This window comes from Cryptomeria japonica, chromosome 5 (assembly GCF_030272615.1).
Source record: "Cryptomeria japonica chromosome 5, Sugi_1.0, whole genome shotgun sequence".
NCBI classification, from domain to species: Eukaryota; Viridiplantae; Streptophyta; class Pinopsida; order Cupressales; family Cupressaceae; genus Cryptomeria; species Cryptomeria japonica.
Window position 1 is genome coordinate 664,823,238 of NC_081409.1, and position 19,577 is coordinate 664,842,814.

Genomic DNA, 19,577 nt, shown 5'->3' on the forward strand with positions numbered 1-19,577 from the left:
AGGGCTCAAGGATTTTCTAGGTTTTGGGCCTCCAAGTGGTCGTACAGTGCCTTGGGCAAATTTTGGGGTTTTTAAGGGTTTTGTGGTCTGCTTGGATCACAGTGAGTGTTTTGTGTTTTAGCCACTTTATCTGGATTGGTGGAGGCTCCTCCTTCACACCAATGATGCTTCAAACACTCCTCTACACCTCCTCCAAAGGGTGTACTTTCCTCTATCCAACCTTGCTCTCCAAGACCTCTGCAACTTAACCTCTCCTAGTCGGGCACTATTTAGTCTCACCTAGGATTGGGTCTCTTGATGGCCTTCCTGCATTTTCAAGGGCCCTGCTTGTTTTTTAGTATGGTACAAGTTCTGCACTCTCATTCCCCATGGTTTCATAGTGGTTCCACAACAGGGAATGGAGTTATGCAGCCATTTACACAATCTTGTCCAAAACTGGACAGTAAGAAGAGAATTTATAAACTATTAACAAACACACTCAATCTACAAATAAACACCTAAACTAATTGCTTTAAATGAAATTATTTACACCATGAAAGACGTTCCACACATTTTTGGACATATCTCAATCCATTAACTTGCTTGGTTGCTTCATTCAAACTGACTGGTAGCAGTTTTGCAGTCTCAGTCTGGTCTTTTTGCTAGGGTCGTACAATGTCTGACATCCAACCCTTTAATTTAGGGTTTGCAACATCTTATACCACCCATACCTCAGCCGGTGTGCCAAATTTAGGGTTGTCCACGCCAAACTAAGGGTTTTGACCTCCTGGTGAAAAAGTTGCTTGACAACTTTTAAAAGTTGTCATGTAACTTTTGAGCAACTTTCTCAATGTTGCTTTTCATGACTCCTAAACCCACATGGGGCCAACCTAAGGACACCACCATGTTATAAAGGACCCCTAAGCACCACAAAGACACACATACCCTCTATTTGCAAGAAAATCACAATCTTGACTTATGACCCCTAAGATCTCCACTAGGACCTATGAGCACATGGCTCATTATTTTATGTACAATGGCTTCAGAAGAAGCATAACACCAACAAAACAAGAAGGAGGGAGAGCTTGAAAGGGTTCTCTTGCACCACCCTCTCATACCCCCATAGGTTCAAATGGATCATTCGCAGGTGCCACGAATTCTGAGTTAGGGCTCATCAAAGTTTGACAATTTTTAGCACTTGGGGTGCTCAAGGGATGACGCTGGTAGGGTATGACCTTGAGCGGTCGACCGAGTGGGGGGGTGAAATAAGAAGCATGCATATGGTAAGAATGCCTAACTAGACATGTCAGAACTAATGGTTCGTGATCACGATGAGAAAAATGAGAAATTGGCCACGCGATGACATTTGATTTAATGAGACCGATGATTTTTTTAGCAACTAAAAATATGTTGCCCTAATAAAACCATAGGGAATATTAAAAAACCAAGATAGGGTTTTGTAGGGACCCCTCTCATGGCCCTGTAGGTTCAAATAGATTGTTTGCAAGTGCCACAAAATTTTGAGTTAGGGCTCATCAAAGTTTGACAATTTTTAGCACTTAGGGAGCTCAAGGGACGACGTCGGTAGGGTATGACTCCGAGCGTTCGACCAATTGGGAGGGGGGGAATAAGAGAATGCATAGGGTAAGAATGCCTAACTGGACATGTCAAAACTGATGGTTTATGATCACGATGAGAAAAATGAGAAATTGGCCATGCAACAACATTTGATTGAATGAGACTGATGATTTTTTCACCAACTAAAAAATGTTGCCTTAATAAAACCATAGGGAATCTTGAAAAAATGAGATAGGATTTTGTAGGGACCCCTCTTGTGGCCCCATATGTTCAAACAGATTGTTCGCAGGTGCCATGGATTCCAAGTTAGGGCTCATCAAAGTTTGATAATTTTTAGCACTTAGGGCACTCAAGGGACGACATCGGTAGGGTATGACCCCAAGTGTTCAACCAAGTGGGGGGGGAATAGGAGCATGCATAGGGTAATAATTCCTAACTAGACATTTCAGAACCGATGGTTTGTGATCACGATGAGCAGAACAAGAAATTGGCCACACGACAACATTTGATTGAATGAGACTGACGATTTTTTTGCCAACTGAAAAAATGTTGCCCTAATAAAACTGTAGGGAATCTTGAAAAACCGAGATGAATAATTTCGACGCATGAATACCCCATAGACAACTTTTTACAACTTTTGAGTGATCTTGAGCAATTTTACCAATATGAGTAACCTATGACTAGACATAACAAATATTGGTCTAGATGACCTTATTACATAAAAAATGATTATTTTTCACCTTATTTACATTGAGAATCCATCAAAACACTTGTCTTCCAAATTTGACCTCGTGGAGGCCTGATGAGCAAGGAGGTCATTAAATTTGGTGAAGTTGCCAAAGGCAATCAAATTTAACACTTACGATTTAGACGAAATGAATTATATATAATTTGAAGATTATACAAACAACACTTACGATGAAATGAAATGAATTGTATTGTTAATTAAATAACCATTGTTAACCATTGTTAATTATTGGATTGAAGATTAAAGTTTAAAATTATAACACCATGCACACTTGAGCAAAAATTTGTATGATCAAATATCAATTCTGTATATATGAAAACTTCAAATGATTACAAGTGTATGTCCATACACAAATATGGCATAAACACAAAGTCAAACAAAATGTATGTCTATATACGTGAATGTATGTCCATATACAAAATATACGTGGCAACTAGACATGTAAGCATCCCAAAACTATCTATAACATCCTAAGCTACTGATGAATCATCAAAATCGATCTTCTTCACCGCACTTCTCGGCTCTGAAGGATCTTGCACAAGAAAAAACAAACCACGATTAAGGTTAGATATATTTTATAACTCACATTCGAAAAGTTAACATAAAAATGAACTATAATTGAACTATTCTTGTTTACCTCATCTCCATGTTTTCTATTCCGCTTTGGAGGACTCTTGATGTATGTCTTCGGTAGAGGAGGTATGTTTTCAATATTTTCATACACAACCTACATATGTTCACAAACATGACATCGATACAAGTTAGCATATAATTGTCATTGATAATAATGAATTATATCTACTAAACACAAGATAAAATAAACACATGTACCCAAGGCATATCTTCTTCTTCTTCTTCTTCTTCTTCTTCTTCATCTTCAGGTATAGTGGGTGTAGTCAACAAGGATGTGAAGCCAAGAATTTTTTGTACATATACACAACAAGTATGTGAAACTATCAATCTATGTCTAGACGTGTATAATCATTATAAGTTATTTATGTATACACCTAAAAATGGTCTAAAGATAGTTAATTAAATATGCAATTATTTGATTAATTCCCCTTCTCAATTAAATGAATTCACAAGCAATTTGGTTAATTTCTCTATTCATCTACTAGTAAATAAATCTACATGATTTATTTATACAATTCATTACATATCCCTTTTGATTAATTAATCCTCCTCCCCATCTAAATCAATTCTTCTAATCCTTAATTAAAATTAAAAAACTCAAGTTGGTTGAGATTAATTACCATTTTCCAATTATTTGAATTTCTAGATTCAAATGAGCACATGGCACCTAACTTTTAACCACCTAACCTAACCATCCCCTAACCTAACCCATTCCACCTAACCTTTGGTTTAACTAACCCTATCCTATCTTGCACATCCTAACCTCCTTATCCTAACCTCCTATGGTGTGGATATTCTCCCCTTGAGACACATGGCACTTTTGCCACATGTCTCCTCCCTTGGACACTTGCCCTCTAATGAGCAAGGTCCCTTGACACTTGTCACCACAGAGATGACAAGTGTCCCTTCTTCCAACCTCTTCTCCAACTTCCTCAATCTTGTCCCTTGATATCTTCAGATCAAATCTAGACTATCTATTCTTGCCACCTTAGCTTTGGCCTTGGAATTCCTATAAATACCCCTCATTTTAGAGAAATAAGTATCCCTTTCATTCATAGTTTTAGCAGCATTACTATAGGCATTTTCATTTCAATCATCTAGTAATTAGCATTTTGGATTAATCATAGCATGTTAATCTAGTTTCTTAGATCATACATTTCATATCATTTGCATAATCAATCATGATCAAGTAGCTGCTCAACTCTTGAGTTGCCACTTTGGAGGTCATTGCTCCGCTAAGAGCCAATCAATCCAACACCTTCAAGGTCCTCAAGAATAGAGGAAAATGGGACATTTCAAGGAAGGCTTATGGTTTGCATCTTAAATTTAGTTTTCACTTAAGCTTTCCGTTATGTTTTATTGTCTCATTATATGTGTATGCCTTTCTATTTACCATATTTTTAGCATCACAATTTAAACTATTCATTCAATAATATTTGCATTCAATTACCTTTCCTTTGTCTCCAGCTGCACTACCAAATCCCAAATCGCACAGCCCCGCACTCGCGCTACTTGTGCCCTACAAGAGTAAAATAAGATATACATGCAAGTTACTACATAATCAAATTAATGTCAATATAAATGATGAGCATGTATGTAAAATAAAATACAAATGACTAGGTGCAATAATATATGTACCGTAAAGCTATCAAGGCCAAATGAAATGATCATCAAGGTGCTCTCCTGGATCTGTGTCAACTCCTCCTCTGTCATAAATTGTTAAATAGACCATGTAAATAAACATTACTACTTAATATTATCTAGATTATAAATATTCATTTAAAATATAAAATGAACTGTGAAAATACAAATCTTACCACTACATCATCAATGTATGATGAAGGTGCCTCCTCGCCTCTAGCATGCGAGGACTCTCCAGGGTATCCTCTAATCCTTCTCATAACATCTGGTGCATTGTGCATCTCATGCACCTCATAATCTACAATGTGCGGAGGAGGATCAACAGGCTATCCAACTGGACCCAAGCATAGGTGCCCACACATGACACTGTTGGGATCCAATAACACTAAGAGGGGGGGTGAATCAATGTTCTACTGGTAAGATATGATTTTACCCTTTTATAACATACACATATAAACCGGTAAATGAAGAAACATATAACTTGAAGCAAATAAACCATCCACATAAATGAACACCATAACACACAAAATTTATCCGTGGAAAAACCACAGTGGGATTTGTGAGCCACAATATCAGTTCACTGGCCATGTGAAAGATATAACATAAAATGGGGGCCTGCACATGCAGGAAGCCACACTGCCTAGAGCACACTGCTCATCACAAAAGAGTCTCATTGACTACAAGCTTCTGCTGAAATAAAACACTAATAATGAACTCACAAAATGCATCTACTATGCCAAAAAGAGTTATGGTTATAGTTTTTCTCTGTACCGGTTCGTAAACCCTGAACACTTCTACCAGTATCTCCTCTCCTCCAAGAATGCTTTCCAAACTATCTATAGATCATTGCATGATATAGCATTTGCATATAAATTATCTATGTACATATACTTCACATTACATAATCTCCTATATCCTTATTACAATCTTTCACATCACTTTTCATAATAACCTTAACAAACTGAACTATATACCCTTCACAAACAACATGCCTTATGTCGGCTTACAATGCATTACAAAAGATATACAATGTCGGCCTTATACAATAATTACAAAATGATTTTACAAATAAAACTTCCTTCGGGTCCAAGACTGATGTTGGCTTCATTGAAGTGTTGGATGTCGGTGTCAGTGCCAGTGTCGATGTAACCCTGGATACTCCAATGCCGGTGTCTTTCGATGAATGCCTCCTAATGTCAGTGTATGTCGGTGTATGCTTCCTTATGAATCTTGTTGCCAAGTTACCATGTTGTCATGTTGTCATGTTGCCATAAATGACAACATATGAATCCAATGAGTGTTAACTGCCAACAATCTCCCCCTTTGGCATTGATGGCAACACTCGTGAAAAATGGATTCCCTGTCGGTTCAACCTGAAGTATGCTCCCCCTGAGTAATACACTCCTTTCTGATATCCTTCCTATATTTTTTTATCTGATATTTTTCACATTATATACACTCCCCCTTTGGCATCAATCCCAAAGACTGATGAAAGAATTGAAAGAATTTGGTGAAGAAAAAGATTGAATAAATACATATTACTTTACCGGAGCTTGACCAATTTCAAAATTTCCAGGTAAGCCTTGTCTAGCAACTGTAAACATGTATCCCAATTGGTTTTGAAGGTTTTAGATATGGATACAAGTCCACTCAGTAAGTGTACAAGTGTTTCCTTCTCTTTGACTTTTGTTGATGTGGGCTTAGCAATCATATACATACATTCACTCTTATGTACATTGAGTGAATCCAATCTTGGACTCACCAATCTTCTAAGACTCCTTTCTCTCCAAATAATCTTGTCTCTTTCCTTTTCAAAAGCAAAAATTTGGTTCTCCAAAGAAAAAATTTGTCCATCAACAGATGTTGTTAGTGAGGTTAATCCATCAAAAGAATTTGCAATATTAACAACCTTATCATGTAACTCCTTTAATCTTCTATCTACATTTGTTGTAAGAGTTTCTATGTTACAATAGACCCTGTAGATATTTGTACACTATTTCAAACAATTCTCAATAAGAATCAATTTTCCTTCAATTTTCTTCTTCTCTATTTCAATAATCTGATCAAAAGTGGCTCTCTTAGCCATAGTAAGTCTCTCAAGTACTTGTCGGTCTGAAATTTTCTACAAATATTGAAAGTTGTTGGATATATGCTCAGTTAATGCCTTAAGCTTGTCGGAAGGGCTTGCTTCATTTTCAATCTTACAATCAGGAATTAGTCTGTGCAAAACTATGATTGAGTGATCTATTATTCCTTTATCTGCTGATCCCTCCTTTATTAGTTTCTGAGTAGCCATCATCATTAACTCAGTGGGACTCATCTCAGTGATTGGTTTCTTCTCAACTTGAGAAGTGTCAATTGCTAAAACCTTTGTCAGGGAATCAATATTAACTGACGTTATAGTCTCAGTTCCCTTTACCTTATCCTCCTTAGCACCGGTGGCTTCGCCACTTGGTGCAGTATCTATTACTATCGGTGGAGTATTATCCATAATATTGTCAGTACCCTGTACATTGTTTTGTTCAAAAGTTGTTTTTCCTGGTATTGACTATACACTCTCCTTTACTGCTGGTGGTGTCTATATACTTATAGTTACTGCCGGTTTATTCAAAATTGGAGCTGAACTACCCAAAATACCTTTCCCTTTAAATGTGTCGGGGATGGTGGAAGTTGTTGCTTTTACAAATTCTTCTTGGGAGGTGAGAAAATCAGGATTATTTTGGAAGAATTTGGTCCAACCATATTTGGTCTCATTTACTACCTCATTTACCCTACCCATCATTAGGCTTATTTGTCGGGGTTTGCTACTAAAAACTGTTATGTTTGCAACATCAATGGATCGTTTCATTTCCTCATTGTTTATTGAACCACACATACTCAAAAGTTCTACGTCCTTAATTTCTCTATCCTTCTTGACTACATCAAGTCTTCTTGCATCTAATTTATTGTACAGTGATAAAAGAATTTCCTTCAAAATTTTGAATAAGGGTTTCTTATATATATCTATGTGTAACAAAATTGCCTCTTCAATCTCATTTTGTTCATTATCCTATAAATATTCATAATAAATGGATACATTCTTCAAAATTCCATCCTTGGTTATTTCATCAATCAATTCAGTACAGGTCATTGTAGCCTTACCAGATTCAGTAGCATCATTACTCTTCTTCTTCTTGTTGGGGGCTGTCAGAGTGGATGTCATTGGTTTCCTCTTCTAAATAGGTTTCCTTGCCAGAGGTGGGGGCATAGTAGGTTTTGTTACTTTTCTCACAAGCTTCCTCCTTGGCTCCACCTTCTTCTCCTCTACCGGAGGTTGGTCAACTTTCTTATTTTGTACCCTTTTGAATGCTAGAGGTTCATTATCCTCTGGATCAAAGTTAGAAGTGACAGAAGAAATGAAAGTTTCAGGCCTCTTTGCCTTAGGAGCACTAACCATTGTCAATTCTTTTGTTGGTTTGGATCCAGAACCCAATTCAGTGTCTATCTTATGGATTACATTCTGTACAAATGCAGACATCTTATCAATTTTCTTCTCTCTTCTTTTCTTGTTGAACCCAATCTTGACTTCAAGAGCCTTTTCCTCAGCAGTACCAAAGTGTTATGTCTTATCATCTAATGGAGCTTCAAGCAACATTTTTGCATAAAGTTTAAAAATGCTATCATCCACTTCACATCCAAGCTCAATGACCCATATGGTCCTAGGTTCTACAACCTCCATAAGAGTTTCATCAATCTTCACCATAAAATAGATATCAGTGGAGTACTTCTCCACAATGTGCTTTGATATTCTTTCCCTCTGTCTCATATTTTCCTGAAATTTTTTGAAATAGCCCCAAAACTTTTCATCCCTATTGGTACCAAGATCGATGATTGCTTCCTTGATTTGAATACTTTCCAGTATTTCATGAGCCCATCGCTTCTTCCCTAGACTGGGTAGCTCATTTATGAAGTAAAGAATTAAACAAACAATGAGATTTCCAAACCTAAAATTTCCTTTCTTAACAAACTTATTCTTTCCAAGATTCAGCATTAGTTCACTTCTCAGCCATTCACATAAGTCATATTTTCCATTATTCCTTAGCATTTGGTGTGCAACATGAATGCAAGAAGTGGCAACAGAGTTCAGTCAACTAGATTGAGTTACCTTATAACCAATGATCATGCTGACAAACTTCACATCTATGTCCTTGATTGTGTTGATCCTCATTGATCTTCTATCATGGGTTGCGTCGATGAGCTTCTCAACCTTTGTGTTGGAAATTTTCTTTCCAGGTTCTTGTCCGACTTTGGATAAGTCGGTGACTGCTTGAATTGCTTCCTTTGTGATCATGTAGGGTCGATCCAACAAGATGAAATCATTGTGAACCCTGCTCAGAACATATATGATCACCTCATCTTTGAATTCTAGTATGTATAGGATACTAGTTAACCCTAGATCCTCGATGATCTTATATTCCAACTTGATTGTTCCAGAGCTTTCCAGTATCACTGATTGATACATGCCCTTTATTTCTTTTGTACCTAGATCCTCCAAGGTGTAGTGAATATATGCCCTTACATCTTCAATATACATCACGTCATTAGGAACCCTAGAGAATGTGCTCGCAGAGTCTTCTTTCTTAGCTATCTGAGGAACTTCCTTGAAAATGGGTCTCAACCTATCCTTAACTTCAACAATGGTGGGATTTGCAATGAAAGTAGGAGTAGATGATCTAGATGCCATTTCAAAGAAATACCTGAAAATGATCGCCAGTGTGAAGATTTGATTGCTTCTTAGATGATTGCTGGAAATCCTTTCAAAATGCCTTTGCTCACTCTTAATTGCCTAAGATTCTCCTTTGCTTTTCTCTGGATTGCTTGAATGTTGGGTGAGTGAAAATGAATTCACTTTCCCTTTTTATCAGCAAGTAAACACTAATCCTTCACTGTCATAAATCCTTCGTGATGTACCCTACCGGATGTCGGTTTCACAGTCTTATGTTGGGTAAACCTTCATCGATAATTAAGATAACTTTCCAGATCTCCTCTGGGGAATATGCAAGATTTTCAATAAATTTGCCAACCCCTAAGGCATATGCCTCAGTTACCGGTGGAATTTCCTACCGGTGCAGGAATGCTCTGTTCTACCGGTGGAGTTACCGGTGTAGATCCATCTCCACTTGGTTCTTTAGACTTTCTAACCCATCTCTTGGTGTGATCTTGTTGTATTTCATCTACCTTCTTCTTTCCTTTCTCATTTTCTTTATTATTGCTAACCGGTTGAGTCTTGCTTCTGCAGTACTTAGCAATATGACCTATTTTGTTGCATGCATAATATGTAACATTGTTCTTTTGAATTGGTTTAACATATCCGGTGTCATTCCTTGACCTACATTGATTATCCAAATGACCAAACTTTACACATGCATGACATTTGACGTTCATTCTGCAATCTTTTGATTTATGACCATATTTCTTCCAATTTATGCATTGACCAGGAACAAAATTATAGTTTTAATTTGCTCTATTTCTACATTGTTTAGCCATATGCCCAAAATTATTACAAACAAAGCATCTACCATTAAATTTATAAGCATTAGATTGCCTTACCAGTTTCCTCTGGTCTGATGAGTTATGCATACCAGTTGTTTGATCTTCATTTGTATTACCGGAGCTTTTACCTTGTGCAAATCCAAGTCCTCTAGAATCATCATTCTGCCTTTGTCTTTTCAATAAGTTATCCAACTGTGCAGCACTAATCCTGAATTTTTCTTTATACTCACTTGCAGTAGTCAGATCATCTCTCAGAGTAGTTATTTGTCTTTCAAGCTCTTATTCATTATTTCAGGATTGTACCAAATCAGTTCTCAACAGATTATTCTCACGAGTCAATCTGCCACATTCATCAAATTTGTTCTTCTGAGATATAACAAGATTTTCTTCCTTCTTCTTTATGTCCTCAATATCTTTTGATAACCTCATAGTTAGGTCTTGCATTTCATTCTTCATGAGCATGTTTGCTTGACTCAATTTCTGATATTGTTCCTTAAGTGCATTTTTCTCTTCATCATCCTGGTTTTGCAAAATTTCCTTTCTCTTAGCTTGAGCTGATGATAACCCTTCTTGTAGGACAAGAAAGAATTCATTAGCAGAATTTAATTCATCTTGAAATTTTAAATTATTCATCCTTTCAGAATCATAATCCTCAAGAGCCATCTCAAGTTGCTTCTCCATAGCCATGTTCAATGATTCTGGTTTCAGGATCTTCCTCAAGCTATTAAACTTCTTCTAAGGAACCAGGCTCTGACACCAATTGTTGGGATCCAAGAACACTGAGGCGGGGGGTGAATCAGTGTTCTGCCAGTAAGATATGATTTTTCCCTTTTATAACATACACATATAAACCAGTAAATGAAGAAACATATAACTTGAAGCAAATAAGCCATCCACATAAATGAACACCATAACACATAGAATTTATATGTGGAAAACCTCAAAGAGGAAAAACCATGGTGAGATTTGTGACCGACAATATCAGTTCACTGGCCATATGAAAGATATTACATAAAATGGGGGCCTGCACATGCAGGAAGGCACACTGCTCATCACAAAAGAGTCTCACAACTACAAGCTTCTGCTGAAATAAAACAGTAATAATGAACTCACAAAATGCATCTGCTATGCCAAAAAGAGTTCTAGTTATATAGTTCTACTTTGTACCAGTTCATAAACCCTGAACACTTCTACCGGTATCTCCTCTCCTCCAAGAATGCTTTTCAAACTATCTACAGATCATTGCATGATATAACATTCACATATAAATGATCTACATACATATACTTCGCATTACACAGTCTCCTATATCCTTATTACAATCTTTCACATCACTTTTCATAATGACCTTAACAAACTGACCTATATACCCTTCACAAACAATATGCCTTATGTCGGCTTACAATGCATTACAAAAGATATACAATGTCGGCCTTATACAATAATTACAAAATGATTTTACAAATTAAACTTCCTTCAGGTTCAAGGCTGATGTCGGCTTCACCTAAATGCTAGATGTTGGTGTTGGTCCCGGTGCCAATGTAACCTTGGATACTCCAATGTCGGTGTCTGTTAGTGAATGCCTCCTAATGTCGGTGTATGCTTCCTTATGAATCTTGTTGCCAAGTTACCATGTTGCCATGTTGCCATGAATGACAACATATGAATCCAATGAGTGTCAATTGCCAACAGACACAACTATGGGGCACACAAATGTGCAGAGTCGAGGAGGACATGTCAGCACCATCGGATGCACCTCTACCATAGATTGAGCTACTACCCTAGTCTAAGAAACCAAAAGGCTACTCAAAGAGTGAATAGTCGTTATGGTTTGTGGCACCGCCTCACAGATGATATCTGGATGTTGCACTAGAAGTGGGGATCAACAGGAGGAGGGGGGACATATGGGCCCTGGACTACTCTTATTGCCCTAGGTCTATCTTGGGTACCTAAACCCACACCCTGTAAAGGTTGGATGTCAAAGTAGTTCTCATGTTTTCCTATAAAAAACTCAGCATACAATTTTTTAATGAAGAAGAAGGGGACATCAAGATTGTTGTTGGGTGGTTTATCGAAAACCATCCACCAACCATCCCAAAAAAAGTTCACATTATTATTTCTGCACCATTTAATAAAAAGATTTGTTTTTTGTGGGTCTATAGGTTGACTAGTGTAGGAATTTACAAACAATACGGTGATATCAACTTTAGATATCTCGAGATCCTTGATCTCCTTATAGGACAAGCCATCTGCATATTTTTCCCTCATAGATTCTCGCCACAAAAGAGCAGCATTGTGCTCTTCAGTGATGGTGTCTATACTCTTTATGATGGACGTGAGGGGATCAAACATTGGTTTTAGGCGAGGGATCCTATGATAGACATCTGCAATCCCCCTCAATTGGTTCAAATTTTATGCAATTAAATCCTGAATTGAGGGGGGGTTTGGCAAAGGAGGGTTTGGTTGTTCTGGTTGTGGTTGATCAATGTTTTCACTGTTATCCCCCATTTTTAAACTAATTGAATGTAAACAATTAAATTTAGTTAACAAATTTGAACAATTTTGTATTTGATTTTTAAAAACCTAGTTTTCATGAAAAAACATATTTTGAATGAAAAAACAAATAAACATTAAAAAAATACAAAAATTTGAATGAAAATGATGAATAACAATAAAAATCCTACCTTTTATTGGATTTTTTTGCAAATTTGGGTCACCAAATAGGATATCGGGTCCTACCGGATATCGGATTTGCTTGAATTCGCACATCCCGTGGGTAAAAAATAGCACGTGGGTTGTCACAGTCCTCTTTTATTGTCTCAGAGAAATCGAATATCCAATAAAATCATATATCTGATTTTATCGAATATCTGATTTTTATAGATAAATTGTTTTAAAATAACAATATATTATATAATAAATTAGTATATTATATTATATATTATATAATATTATGTATTATATAATATATAACATAATATAAAAATATATTATATATTATGTATTATATAATATATAACATAATATGACCCATTCATGGGTCTCCCAGGGTTAATCCTGTTAGTGACTGTTTGGATAGAGAGACAGTAAAGTGGTCAAAACCAGAGAAGGGGTGGGTGAAAATAAATTTTGATGGAGCTTCAAAAGGCAATCCAGGGATCTCAGGAGTGGGATGTGTGCTAGAAGGCTTCAAGATGACACTAATAATGAGGTGGAAGTTTAGGCGGCTTTACTTGTAGTTGCTTTAGCATCAAATATGAAGGTGATGAAGTTACATATGGAGGGTGATTCCCAAATTGTTTTCCAGGCTTTGGTTAAAGGACATACTCTGTGTTGGAAATTGAACAAATCTATAAATATTATAAGTGAAAAACTGAAAGTGTTCAATAATTACTACATCTCACATGTGAAAAGAGAGGGAAATACTATTGTAGATGGGTTGTCAAATGAAGTAGGTGGTCTCAAGCCAGGGGAGGTGAGGTGGCCGAATGACAAAAATGGAACTAAGATGCTGTGCCAAGTTGGTACGACATTTATTTCAAATTCCTTGTCAGAAGCTGGCTTTTTCCTGTGCAAGTGTGAGTTAATGAGCAGTTATTGCGACATGCTCTGAATTGGCGATGATGGTGGAGAGCCATGCATTAAATGCCAATTTCGTAATGCTCACACTAGTAATGAATAGACCTAGCAAGTTGGTGAAACCAAATTCAAATCTGGTTTTATCGAAAAACTTTGCAACTCTTCAAAAATCTCAAAAATGGAAGCCAATTTTACTTGGGAATCTTCCAAAGTGATGTCGACCTTTTGAGGTCCTATTCCTCCAAAGAAGCTCGAGAAGATGTTTCTTGCTAAAGACCCTCTACTATTGAAAGCAATTCAGTTAGTTTTAGGAGAAGAGGTGGCTGTCATCGATCACCATTATAGGTACAGAGTAGACATCTATTCGCTCCTCATGGCATGGGGTTTAGAGATGGGACACAAGGTTGAAGAGGTGAGGAAAGTATTGCAGAGACTAATTCCAGGAGAATATCTTTTAAATTTGGAATCCCTGTTGGAGTGGGCGGTGTTGGGATGGGGCTTTAATCTTGTAGAAGGTATCCTGCAAGAAAATGAGGAGATGAGGGTGTGTCACTCACGCATTCAGTTTCTTCGACGTCGTGAAGAAGTTAAAATGCGCTTCAAGGATGATGCGAAGAGAGGCTGGGAAGGGCTATTAATTTTTGTCCAGATGATGGATATTGAAGATGTGATTAGGCAGGAGGGTGGAGGGAGAGTAGTGGAGAATTTGAGCCCTAGGAAGCCAATTACGAGAAGATTATCCGTAGAATTGGCAAAACATGCGGGGGATGATGTAGAGGGTGGTCGTGGTGGCGAGGTGGTTTATCCAGGTTCATGAGGGCCAATGGGAAAGGTTGCAAAAGGAAGAAGAGGACGTCCACATGCCGAAAGAGGAGGCTCTCACCATAGTAGGATGGTTGGTGAATCGAGCACCTTGGCTGCAAGAGGCGTGAAGGAAGAGTTTGAATAGGTCACAATAGGCATGGTACTCATAGGTGCCATCTTTCTCTGCTTTTGTGTTTCAGTTAATTTTTCAGTTGAAACCTTAAACTTTCTGGACTCCATTTAGTTTATTTCAAATTGAAATGCCTGATTTTTTACCAGCAAGATGTAATATATTTTTTCGTACTCATAGTATGGGGGTGTGGTTTGTGTGGGCGTTGTTTACTGGTTTTGAATTCCAGTTTTTTGGGAGGGTGGTTTGGACCATTTTGTGGATGTTCTTTTGGGAACTTCTTGATAGTTCATTATCTTGTTGAAGTTGTAATGTTTAAATCTCAAATAAATAAAATGCAAATATTACCAATCAAAAAATATATATATAACATAATATAATAATATATTATATATTATGTATTATATAATATATAATATATAATATAATAATATATTATATAATATTATATAATATATAATATAATAGAGTAATATATTATATATTACATATTTATAATATATAATATCTTAAATATTATATAATATATTACTATATTATATTATATAATATATAATATATATTATAATATATTATATAATATATAATGCATTATATGATATATAATATATAATATATAATATATTATATACTATATAATACATTATATAGTATATTATACATTATACATTATATATTATATATCATATAATGCATTATATATTATATAATATAATATAATATATTATATAATATATAATATATTATATAATATATAATGCATTATATGATATATAATATATAATGTATAATGTATTATATACTATATAATACATTATATAGTATATAATACATTATATAGTATATAATATATAATGTATTATATAGTATATAATATATTATATAATATGTAATTTATTTTTTAATTTAAAATTACCTATAAAAATTGGATATCCGATTTGCCCAAGTGTTTACCATGCCAAGGTGTACTAACACCCAGGCCAAGCAAAAAGTTAACACGGATTTTTCACGTTTTTAGGCGAGTGGAAAATGCTATTTTTTTCACATCGCCACTTTTTGGCCCCCCATGATCCTACACTAACCCAAAGAGCCTACTCAGTTCCAAATTGGGACATATTTAAGGGGGACTAAGGCACTAGGGTTGCCCTAGTATAGGACTAGACCATGGAGCGCCCTAGTCCTCCAAAAATAGGACCATATTCTTAGAGACTAAGGGAGAATAGTTCAAGGATGGGCCCACTCAGTGATGTCAATAAGTAACATCAAGGTTGGAGTAAAATGGGGCCACAACGGGCCTAGGGGAATGAAAATGGGACATGCTAAAGTAGGAGCACAACGTGAGGTGTGAATTGTACTAGTTACAATTTATGATGCTACACTTCATAATAATTTATGGAGGGTCATTTTGCAATGCGTTTGCACTTATGTTATTCCTCCATGGTGACTATTTGTAACTTACATCATGTGTATACAAGTGTCACTTTATAAGTCCCTTGACATAGGACATGTTTTGATCAACAACTTTGTCACCCCCCTAGTGTAGTAGATATCTAGGGTTCAAATGGTTTTCTATATTTCTCAAGTGGAATGCTTTTAATGGATAGTTACTTATCTCATGGTCATCCCATTCTCTACATACTCCACAAAATACTAATTAGAGTTTCTATGATACTATTTGAAGCTCTAATTTTATTGTTGCTACCCTTTTTCCTCCTTGTGCTTCAAGAAATCATTTCTTAAGTGGCCTTCTCTTAAATAGTACAAGCATTAGATATTTTGTTTTTCCTTATTAGCATCTTTTCTTGCCATTATGTTTTGGCGCAAGGTGAATTGCTCAACTGCAGATTGCAATTTCTCTATTGCCCCACTTCATTTTTATTTATCCTCTTTCTTCAATGGTTGCACCTCAATGTGGTAGACCATGATTACCATGTCTAAATTTGTGTCAAATACTTTCATCCAAGGCCACACTAAAATCTTTTTGTAATCTACAGATGGAAAATTCTACCTTATTTTTCTCTATTAATGGTTCTTCTTATTTGTGTGATACATCCTTAAACCTGTTAACATAATCTTTCACCAATTATTCTTTTCTCTGTACCAATTCACTCATTTTACTTACACTCTTAGATGGTACTTCTAGAGTGTCAAAGTTTTCTAAAAATTATCTCATGACTTCTTCCCAATCCTTATCATGTTTTGGATAGGTCTTCTTGTACTAGTCCAATGTATCCTTCCTTAAAGATGCCACAAAGTCCAATAGTTTGATTTTGTCTTCCTCAATCTCCTTTCTCTACCATAGTGATTTTAGGAGGAATATATGCTTTGTGGCTTCTATTTCTATGATGTATTTTCCAAATACTAAAATCTTAATTGATGGTTCCATTTTATGCTTCTTTTTCTCTTGTTTAGGTTTGTGGATTGGTTGAGTTTCTTTCTTCTCATTTACACTTCTTACTATCACAGTTTTGTTTTCTCTATCCTTATTTCTTGTTAACTTGGTTTTAAAATACTCTCTCCCCAAAAATTCTTCCCAATATTCTATATATTTATCTTGTGGTTTCCTTACTTCTTTTTATGGTATATCTTTAATCAATATCCTTATTGTTTTATATGGAATATGGGATGGGTCCTGGTGTGAGGTTTGTCACTCTTCATAACACCTTTTCATCTGTGGTGATGTTTTCTTATTTGTTAATGGCACTTCATTACTTAATGTTGACAACTCCCTTCTTTAAGTTAAACACGGTGTTGCTATATTTTTCTATCTCTTCTCTCCTTAACTTCTTTGCACTTTGATTAACTAATTCTTCCAAATGTGCTCCTTTAATGGATATAATCTTCAAAAAAAAATTAAGAAACTAATAAATCCATCATCCAACTCGATTGTGATGTTTGATGGACCTAGCTTGATTGTTGGAATTTTGGAAAGATGAGGTAGATTCAAAGCATCAATGATTCTTCATTCCTCTACCAATAACTTCTTAGGCTTCCCATATTATTCTATACTCTTTTCAAATTTGTCAAAATTTGTCCTACTTTTTCCCAAAGTGAATTCAAAATTTCTGAAGTCTTCCACTGTTATTTTTCAATTTTATTATATTTTCCTTTTTTCCAGCACCCACCTTGGTGCAATTAGCAACACCCACGTTGCCACATTAATTCTTTCTCGTCTCCTCATTTTCTAATCTCATGTAGTGTTTTTCTTCCCTTTCAATATTTTGCATTTCTTCTTCCTTCACCATCTAGTCTTGCCATAATAACTCTTTTTTTGTCAACTCTTCTCCTTAATCACTCTAAGTTTCTTATTAAATCCTTTTTCCATGGATGCTTTTTTGTTTGGTGTTACATTACTCCTTTATCTCATCCCATGGTAGTATTTTTGTAACTTCTTTGATAGGTCACGTCCTTTTAGAAATTCCCTTTAGAGATCCCCCTTTTTTATTCTCCATACCCTTGGTGCCCAACCCCCTCCCATGAGGCTAGCACCAACAAGATAGTGCCACAAATTATTAGAGAAAACTCATCTTTCCCTCTAATTTCAGTTGTTCAGATTGAAATTAAATTTCTCCTCAATTTCCTTTGTACAACCTAACCAAGGTCTTGTTAATGGAATCAATGTTAGCAATAAAATAGGGGAACATAGACTGAAGTAATAAGCCCAAATTAATTTGTGTCTTGTATTTATACCCCAAACTTAGTAGAACAAGAGCAATAAGGAGTTAATTTATAAACTATACACTAGCTAGTTAACAAATTAAAATAAACACAAAATCAATTGCTATAAACCATAACACATAACATATATAACTCTAGATCTATATATATATATATTATCATTTTTTCATCATGTACATATGCTATAACATCTACCCTTCTTACAATTCTTTCTCCTATTTTTTTGAGCCACTATATTTCCATATATCTCTATACCTTTATCTATCCTTATCCATTCTTATCTATTCTCCTTGTTACATTTTATCTTTCATTATACAAATTTATCTACTTTGTGGGACCTTTCCCTTACATCCTACTACTATCTCAAAGTGAATCTTCAACTATAAGCTTTCCAACCTCTTTGTAGTGGTTTGTGGTAGAATTTCCGTAATTGTTATGGCTCCAATCAATCCCTTGCTAAGAGATTTGAGCAAGTTTGATGACAAGGATCCACTAACTTGGATAAATCAAAATGGATTTTTTTTATTGTGCATCAAATCCTAAGTTGAAAAAGGTAATAATATCTTCCTTGTATCTAGTGTAGACTCCTAAAATTAATTAAATTAATCCTTTCCACATAATTAATTAATTTAATTAAGCTGATCCCCTTCCTCTTAGGATTAATTAAATTAAATTTAATTAATTTTATCACTATATACCTTATAATTAATTTATCAAAATTAATTATTCCCCCGTTCTTCTAAAATCAAATCAAATATCATTTATTTCTTCTAAACCCTACTTAATTAATTTCAATTAACTTAATCATGTGATTCCTACAAATCACTTCTTCTAATCCTCACTTAATCTAATTAATTCTTCTAGAAGCATGATTATTATTATTCCTCAGTTTTAAATTCCTCCACTCATTCTCTCTCCTCATGTAACATCCTCCAAACTTTCTCATTTGGACTATAATCACTCATTAAGCCACCTAATTTGTCCTCTTAATCATTTGTACATCCCTAATCACCTTGATTAGGGATCGGTCAAATCTTTACCATAAATGGCTTTCCCATCTCATCATGCTACCCACTTTGATCCTTTCAAGGAAATTCAAATTCTTTGAATCTCCCCATGCATCCTCTTCCCAAAGAATTTTTAATTATTTTTCTCATTTAGTCTTCCTACACATCTCTTATTTTGGATTTTTTAATTCGTCCTCCCTTCCCCCAAGGAATTTTATATTCATTTTCTCTTTCCAATGTACTTGAGGAACTCTTCCCCATATACCTT